This window comes from Melospiza melodia, chromosome 11 (assembly GCF_035770615.1).
Source record: "Melospiza melodia melodia isolate bMelMel2 chromosome 11, bMelMel2.pri, whole genome shotgun sequence".
NCBI classification, from domain to species: Eukaryota; Metazoa; Chordata; class Aves; order Passeriformes; family Passerellidae; genus Melospiza; species Melospiza melodia.
In genome coordinates, this window is record NC_086204.1 from 22,043,746 (window position 1) to 22,051,771 (window position 8,026).

Here is an 8,026-nt window from a genome sequence, read left to right on the forward strand (position 1 = left end):
CACTGCCCTCCCACTGCCGCTGTGGTCCCCAGGGACCAGCTGTCCCCCAGGACCCGTGTGCCCCGGCAGCACTGTCACAGCGTGGTGACGTGCACCCCGAGCAAGAGGCCATGGGGCTTGGCAGAAGGGCAGCTGGTTTGGGGATCCCAAGATTTGCAGCAGGAGTGACAATACCAGTGACAGGGCCAGATCCTGCCACGCCAATGAGGATTGAAAAACCAACTGGAAAATGGCAGGACGGGCTCAGCCTGCCCTGCCCTGACGCCACAGAGATGAGCTTTGGGTCTCCCTGCAGGGCACTCATTTCTCCCGGAGCCACCCGAAAGGGGACTGGGAGCCGTGCAGGCCCTGGGGGAGCAGGATGGGGAGCAGGGGCTCGGCTCGCACGCAGGGAGGCTTCTCCTGCCTCTTCTTGCTGACCGGCTGTTTTATATCAAGGCGGGAGGGGGGATTTGCTGTTCTAGATGGTATTTTAATGGGCAGGCAGGCAGCTGGAGCCTGGGAGAAGCCTGCTTTACATTGTTTGGGGTTGTAACAAATAAATTCAATTAAAGGCAAATGGCTCGGCGCAGCCCCCACCCTGCGCAGTGTCTCTGTGGCACTGGAGGCTGCGGGAGCCCCGCACGGCGGCTGCCCGGGCTCTGCCCACCCTCGCCCCCGGAGATGCCGGGGTGAGCTGGCAGGATGCGGTGGGAGCTGGGACGGGCACGCACCGCGCCCACAGAGTACCCACAGAGGGGATGGAGTGTCCGAGGAGCCCACCCTGTCCCCACACTGCGTGTCCCACCCCGCTGAGCAAAGGAGATGTGAAAATCCCCGTGGCAGGAGCCCCGCCACAGCGAGCGCTCCTCAGGAAGGGCAGCCCAGGACAACAGCCGCGGCGGGCAGCAGCATCCTCCAGGCAAGCAGAGGCTGGGCAGAGGCTGGGGCGTGGAACTGAGCTTTGCATGGCCACCATGCAGCCCCAGAGCCCCGTGGCCGGGGGGAGAGGCAGAGGGGACTTGGCAGGGACATGCCAGAGCCTCAGCACGCTGTAAACAGCCGTGGCCGCAGCAGCAACTCCTCTGCCGGGAGCCAGCGCCGGGCGTTAGTTAGCTGGAAACCAGATGGTGCTCTCCCAAGCACCGGCACAGCCCGCTGGCCACGGCCCGCAGCCAGGCACGGGCTCTCAGGGACCCCAGGGCTGCGCAGCACCCAGCACTGGGACCCCGACGAGCTGCACAGAGAGCTGGGGGCACAGGGAAGGCCCCACAGATGGACAGGGAGTGTCAAGTGTGCCTCTGGCCCCACTGCTTCCTCAGCCAGTACTGTGTGTGTCCCAAGGCATGATGTGTCGCAAGGGATGGAGAAGGGAGGCAGAATCCAGCAGAGGGGATTGGAGATAGGGTATTAACATCCCTCAAAACGCCCATGCATCTCTGGGTGCTACACCATGCCTCAGTTTCCCTGTGCCTCCCAAACAGCAGGGAACAACCAACAGCTGGTCCACAGGTCAGAGTCCACCTCATCCCCCCAGATAAGGATAAGATAGGGAAGAGATAAAGCCCCATTTCCGAGGCCAGGGAAAGCCTGAGCAGTCCCTGGCACATCACACCTGGAGAAACTCTCCATGGGAAATACAACATGGAGTACAGACAGCAAGCCTCCATCCCAGCACCACCAGCAGGACCTGGGGCTCCAAGCTCTTCCCCACTCCCCAGTGGTCTTGGGAGCAGGTGCACCGAGGGGGCACAGTGGACCCATCCCAGCCCTGGGATTTTAGGGGGGTCTGCAGCAAGAAGACAAACAGCCGGGGCTGGGGAGGGGCCAGGGGGAAGGACGGCATCCCTGGTAGCCGTGGCGGGGGTCCTGTGGTGTTTACAGAGCTTAAAACCCGCCTAAGCCCCGCAAGGCCACGGCGCACAATAGTGTGTGGACGTGGTGACACCGGCCGTCCCCACACCACCTTGGAAGACAGAGAGCCCTGCCACCCACCGCCAGCACCGGGATTAATTATGATAATGTAGTTCTTTCCCCCTTTGTCACCCTAATGAATGGGCCCCTTTAGGATTTTAAGGCCTTTGTTTGGTGCCTCTTTACTGCGGTATTGTAGGATGGGGACTAGCAGGTGGCAGGTCCCCAAACAGCCCCTTTTGTCTCCTTTGGGGGCTGTTTTGTGGTGGAGTTGGGGAGGGGGATGCGAGGATGCAGGAGCGGGGGTGTGCTGCAAGGGAGCTCCTGGACGGCCCCGTAGCACCCGTGCCATCGCTGTGGGGCCGTGGCACCCCACGCTGTGCATCGTGGCACTGGGGATCACCAGCCCCGGCCGTGCCCCGAGCCACCCGTGCCCGGGCCTGCTCGGTGGGCAGATGCGGGGAGCCACCGTCTGAGCCCCTGCCTTGATCTTTTACTGCCTGGGCAAATCAATTACCCAGCAGAAAAGTCTCTAAATCCCACCATAAAACCCGTTTAGCAGCCGCGGTGGCGCTCGCCAGGCCCTGGGCAAACCTCGCCCTGTGCCGGCACGGAGCTGGAGCAATTTTCCACAGGGACAGTGGGTAACTGCTGCCGGGGAAGGTCGGGCTGCAGGCGCAGCTGCACAACATCTCCCCATGCCCAGGAGGCAGATGAGGGCTCCCCAGGAGTCCTGGCTGTGCTCAGACCCTTCCGGGACCTCCACAGCTCTGTGCCCTTCTGCACCAGCCTGCCCCCTCCACATCCCCTGAGCAAGGGAGCAGCTGGGGATGTGACAGCACCGGGCACGGCACTGGGGACCAGGGACAGGCAGCTAAGGTGGCACAGAGGAACAGGGAACAGGGACAAAGTAGGGCACAGAGACACCCGAACAGCAATGCCCTGTGCCAGCGTGGTTCCATGGGCTTTGTGTCAGGGCCATTGGCTGTGCTCATGGTGTCACCACAGTTGTGATGATGGAGCCTTGCTTCCTCCTATGCAGACACATAGAAGCATCTTTATTACCAATGCCAGCACAGGGATGACACATGTACAGGGCTGAGGGGCCTGGGGATGGTTAATGTCCCTCTGATGGCGGGCTGGGCTGGGTGGTTCCTTCCATCCTGGGTGGATGCCCAGGAGCACTGGAGAGGCTGCATGGTTCTGCCTGGGGGCATTGTCAGGTGCCGGGCATTGGGGATCCCTCTGCTGTGCTGAACCTTCGGGCACAGGGCACCCCGGCTGCCGTGTCCCCATGGGCAGAGGGGCTCCGCGAGGAGGGGGGAGATCCTGGCCAGGCACTGCCGGGGGCTGCAAACTGGTGAGCAGCGGGGTGGTAAAACGGTGACAAGTAATTGGTGTCCCGGCCAGTCCTTTCATGCCGACGCCGTTTTATGGGTGAGGAAATTGCTTGTGAGTCAGGAACACAGGAGACAAATTTAGGAAGTGCTCTCTGAATGTGCCGGGGTCAGGCGCCGAGGCCGAGTGCTTGAAACCTGGGTGGCCTCGCCGCTCGCCCCGCGTTCCCCCCCCCGGCTCCTCGGCATGGGAAAGCAGACCTTTTATCTTATCACTGCTCTTCCGCCGCCCCGGCCTCCCCCGCACGGCCCCCTCCCGGCGCAGCCGCTCGCGCAGCAGACACAATGCGCGGTGGCGGCCAAACGCGCACCCGTGACCCTCGGGAGCGCCTGGCACCGGGGGCAGCTCCCGCCCGCCTGCCAAAGGGCTCGGGATCCTGCGCACCGCTCCGCATTCCCGTGGCCAGCGGCACCTTGCTGGCCAGAGGGCTGTCACAAGGCGCCGTGGGATGAGGGGACGTGGCATCCTAGCCCTTCTCGGGAACCAGCCCTGGCACAAGCTGCTGTGGCCCCAGGGATGCAGCGATGGGGAAACGCTGGTGCAAAGGTCTCCCGATACCATGGGGTGGCTGGTCCTCATCCTGCTGGCAAAGGTGCTGGAGCAGGCAGACCCCCCATGCTGCAGTGCTGCACCCCATGCCAGCCTTCCCCACGTTCCTCCACATGCTGGGAAGTTGGTACTCCCTTTTCCTCCCTTTTAAGTGGGAGGGAAGGCCTCAGCTGCATTAAGGTGCACCCGAATACAGCTGCCGGCTACCTTGAGCGCGCAGCCCCCATCCCCGGCCGCGGCCGAGCCGCCGCATCGGGCGGTTTGGATGTATTTTTCTTGACCGCTGGCCAAGCACTCTCTCCTGCAAAGCAGCATGTTTCTCATTTTCTGTAGGTTTAACTCCAAATTAATTTGTAAGTGATCTAGGTTTCTTGTTCCCCGAAAGATACCTAATAGCGGGGGGAGAGCTCCTGCCAACCGAAACGTCTCAGCGGGTAAAGGAAAAGCAGGAAAAAGAATCCCAGGAACTGTGACCCCTGGTGGGTATTTAACAAGGTGTCAGGGCAAGGGATTTTCGGAGCCAACTAAGTGGATGTGACACCGGCCCCGTGGGTCGGGACGGGGTGTGGGGATGCTCCCGCCGCGGCAGAGTTTGCTGCTGCCAGGTCTCATCCTGATCCAGCCCTTCCTTGGGGGCAGCAGGGGCAGGGAGGGACGCTCAGCACTCCATCGCTTGCGCTGGCGGGTGCTGCGAGCCCCGAGGTGCGGAAAAGCCGGGGGAACAGGAGATGTTCGGGGTCGGGGCGAGCCATCCCCAGCACGGGCCAGTGGAGGTGCCCTCGCTGGGGACCGAGGCAGCGCATTCATACTGGACAAGGGCTGCGGAAGCGCCGGCGCCTGCGGGGAGGCAGGGGAGGCCCCACAGGGTGGTGGTCCCCTGGGGCCGGTGGGTGGTGGGAGGGGGCCAGCGAGCCCGCCGGGCGCCCCTGCCGCATGGGAAGCGGGCACGGTTTAATTGGGCGGGCGGCCGCTCGGCGGGGCCGGCTGCTGGCAGGCGGACACAAGCTCTTTTGTCTCCGCTCTCGCTCCCGGCACCGGCTGGGGCTGGCAGGGCCCGGAGCGGTGCAGCCACTGAGAGCCGAGCTCGCCACCGGGGCAAGCAGCCAAACCCACCCCGGCTCCTCGGGCTGTCACAGGCCCTCGCTGCACGCGAGGAAGTGTCCAGGTGGCCAGCGAGGCTTCCTGGCTGGTGAGGGGTTAGGAAATGTGTGGCAATCCCCGGCAAAGGGCCCTGCAGTTCTCCCGGTGCCCCCTTCTTGCCAGGAACAGGCGATACCCCTGCCCTTCCTGCTGACTGGGCCCATGAGTTCTGTGGCCAGGGATCCTGGGGCAACAGGCGTGTGAAAGCACCCTGGCTTCTGCTCTCCAAGGTGGGATCTACAAGAGGATGCCAAGGAGGGATCTATAGTGAGACCAGCCACTGCGTTTGGATCCTGGTTCCTCTTGCATCCCTCCCACCCGTCAGCTCCACTCCGATCCTCTCTGTGGAGTGGGGTCACCAGCCAGGGACTGTGCCTCTCATCCCTTCCCCTACACCCAACTGGCACTGTGGCTCTCCAACCCCACAGGCAACATCCATGAGGATGGATGATGACAGGGCTGAGGAATAAGGGGCAAACCTCCACCATGTGCGCACTGCCTGGTCTCCCAGGGCCATTCCCAGGAGTGTCTTCTCCCAGAAGTCTCTTAGTACAGGAAGAATAGGGGCTATGATGACTGGAAAGAACATCATGATGAGAGCACTGAAGAGTGAACCCCAGGTGATGGGGTGGATGGTCTGGCCACCATCCAGAGCAGACTGGACTCCTCAGAGAGCAGTCCCAGCCCCTCACACGGAGGGAGCACGGCTGGGGCAGCAGGGTGCGTCACAGCCAGCTGTGCATCAGCAGTGGCTGCGAGCAGAGCGCGGCCAAATCCCTTCTTCCCGGCATCCTGCCCCAACCACCCCCTTTGCAGAAAGGCCCAAGCAGGGGAAGATGTTGCTGTTGCTCAATGAGCCTGAGAGGGCCTGGGTCCTTCCTGGCGCCGCTGGAAATGGCTGAGTTGCCAACCCCAAGAGCAGGCACCATCATCACCATGGCGAGCAACGTCTCAAGGATGGCACAGACTGGCCAGGTTTGCCTCCTCAAGTCTCTCAACCCATCACCAGGGGATTTGTGGCTTTCCTTGTCTGGGAACACAGCTGGACGCTTTGGGGAACCCTGGGGTGGGGATCAGAGGCCATTACCCACTGACCATCACACCCATCACCGCTGCCAGTGTCGCTGGTTGGTTGCTCCTCACCATCCCCTCCAACTCTCCCAGCGCCAGCAGGCGGCTGCACCCCGGCCCCAGGCGCAGGTGTTCGCACTGGAGACCACAGTCCTGGGGAACAGGGCTGCCCTCCCTGCCTGGGGCAACCCGCATCCTGCCACAGGGTTAAACTCCCCAAGGAAAGGAGGGAGGAAGATAGGAAAAACAATCACAAGAATTTGTTTCATGCTGCCTGGATCCCTCCCCGCACGCAGCAGTGTTTTTGGACGGCCGATTTATAATCAGCAGTGTGGAATGTTGTAAATTAAATATTTTTAAACAACTTTGCTCTCTCTCTGGTTAAACATTTCAGAGATCGCTCTTTCTTGTCTGTCTCTTGCTGGGTGGTCCCTCCATTCGCCCGTACATCTTCCTCAAACACAATTAACCATTTAGATGTTGCACAAAGGAATAGCTTATGCATACAACACCAGTCGCTTGCTGCTCCGACGCTGGGGGAGGGAGGCAAATAAGAAGGCAGCTTCTTTTATTTTCTACTAAAAACAAAAACAAGAAAATCCCTTTTTCCTTCCCAAACTATCCCATTTTTCCTTGAATTGTAAAGGCACTGATCCAAGCTCATCAGCTGTCTTGGTCCTCAGTCCAACAATCCCCTTGCCGTCCCCCATCCCCTGAAATTCAACATTAGCATTTTAAAAGCCTAAAACATACAAGTTTATTTAGACTCAAACTCTCCCAAGCTCTTGCTTTCCATATTTATATACACACGTATTTTAACGTATATAAAATGTCTGTCTATAGGAGCTGGAGGAAGTTCCCGTCTGCCGGCCCGTCTGGGAGGCACAGGCGCGGCTGTGGACCTTGGCTCCTGGGAGATGGAGTGAAAACCGACAGGATCCAGAAATCAGCCTCCTGCCAGAGAGGGAGCGAGCCTCGGTGGGCTGGGTGCTGCTGAGGGAATCTCCACATCCCCAAATTAACTCTGCAGGTGACCAGTGAGAGGGCCCCGTGCTCTGCGCTCCCCCATGGCTCTGGGATGCGCCACGTCAGTGCACAGTGGGCAGCCTGCAATGCCAAAGGCCCCAGCCCCAACTGCCCACTGCAGTAATCAATCCTTTAAAACAGATAACCAAAGGCCACCACAGGAGTGCTGTGTGTGACGGGAGGGCGGCACTGCGGTGTCCTGGGGCTGGATTACACCACACACTGTGCAACGTGCGTCTGTCACAGCACTGCCGCCGGCACAGGCGGCTCCTCTGCGAGCCCCACGTGGGGCTCCATCTCACTCTGCCTTGGGCAAGGACCACGGCAGCCACTACTGGCCCTCACTGGGGACTTGGGCCAGTGTGAAGGCAGTAAGGCACCTCTGGAAAACAATGGTGCTCCCCAGGCCTGTGAGGCTTTATAAGGAAAATACTCATCTCTGGACCAGCGAAGTCCAAAGGGTGCCCGGGGCATGGTGAAAAGCACTCTTCCCAGGCAGCCAGAGGAAGGACAGTGGGGTGCAGAGACCAGCAAGGAAGGCAGCAGGAGCATGGCTATGCACAATCAACCTTGGAGACTGATGGCAGTAAAAGATTGTCAAGTCCTTGTGATCCCAACCCTGAGAGGTCCAGGAGAATCCTATTGCAAGGGCTGCCCACACAGTGTCACCTGGAGAGGTGACCAGGGGAGCCAGACCTCTGTACCTGAGACAATATGACTGCTCAGGCTCTGCTCCCCCCTTCCTGCCCACAAGCCAAAAACCTGTCCTAAAAGCAAGATCAGAGCTAGGTGCAAAGTTTTTGTGTCCATTTGAACACCATGGGGGTGGGAAGCCCACCATCCCTGGGAATGGCTGCCCTGTTTGCCTTCACCTCATGTGGCTCTCTTCCAGGGCTGCCAGGAAGATGAGAGCCATCTGCTTTGGTTTGACTGCAGAAGGGATCAGATG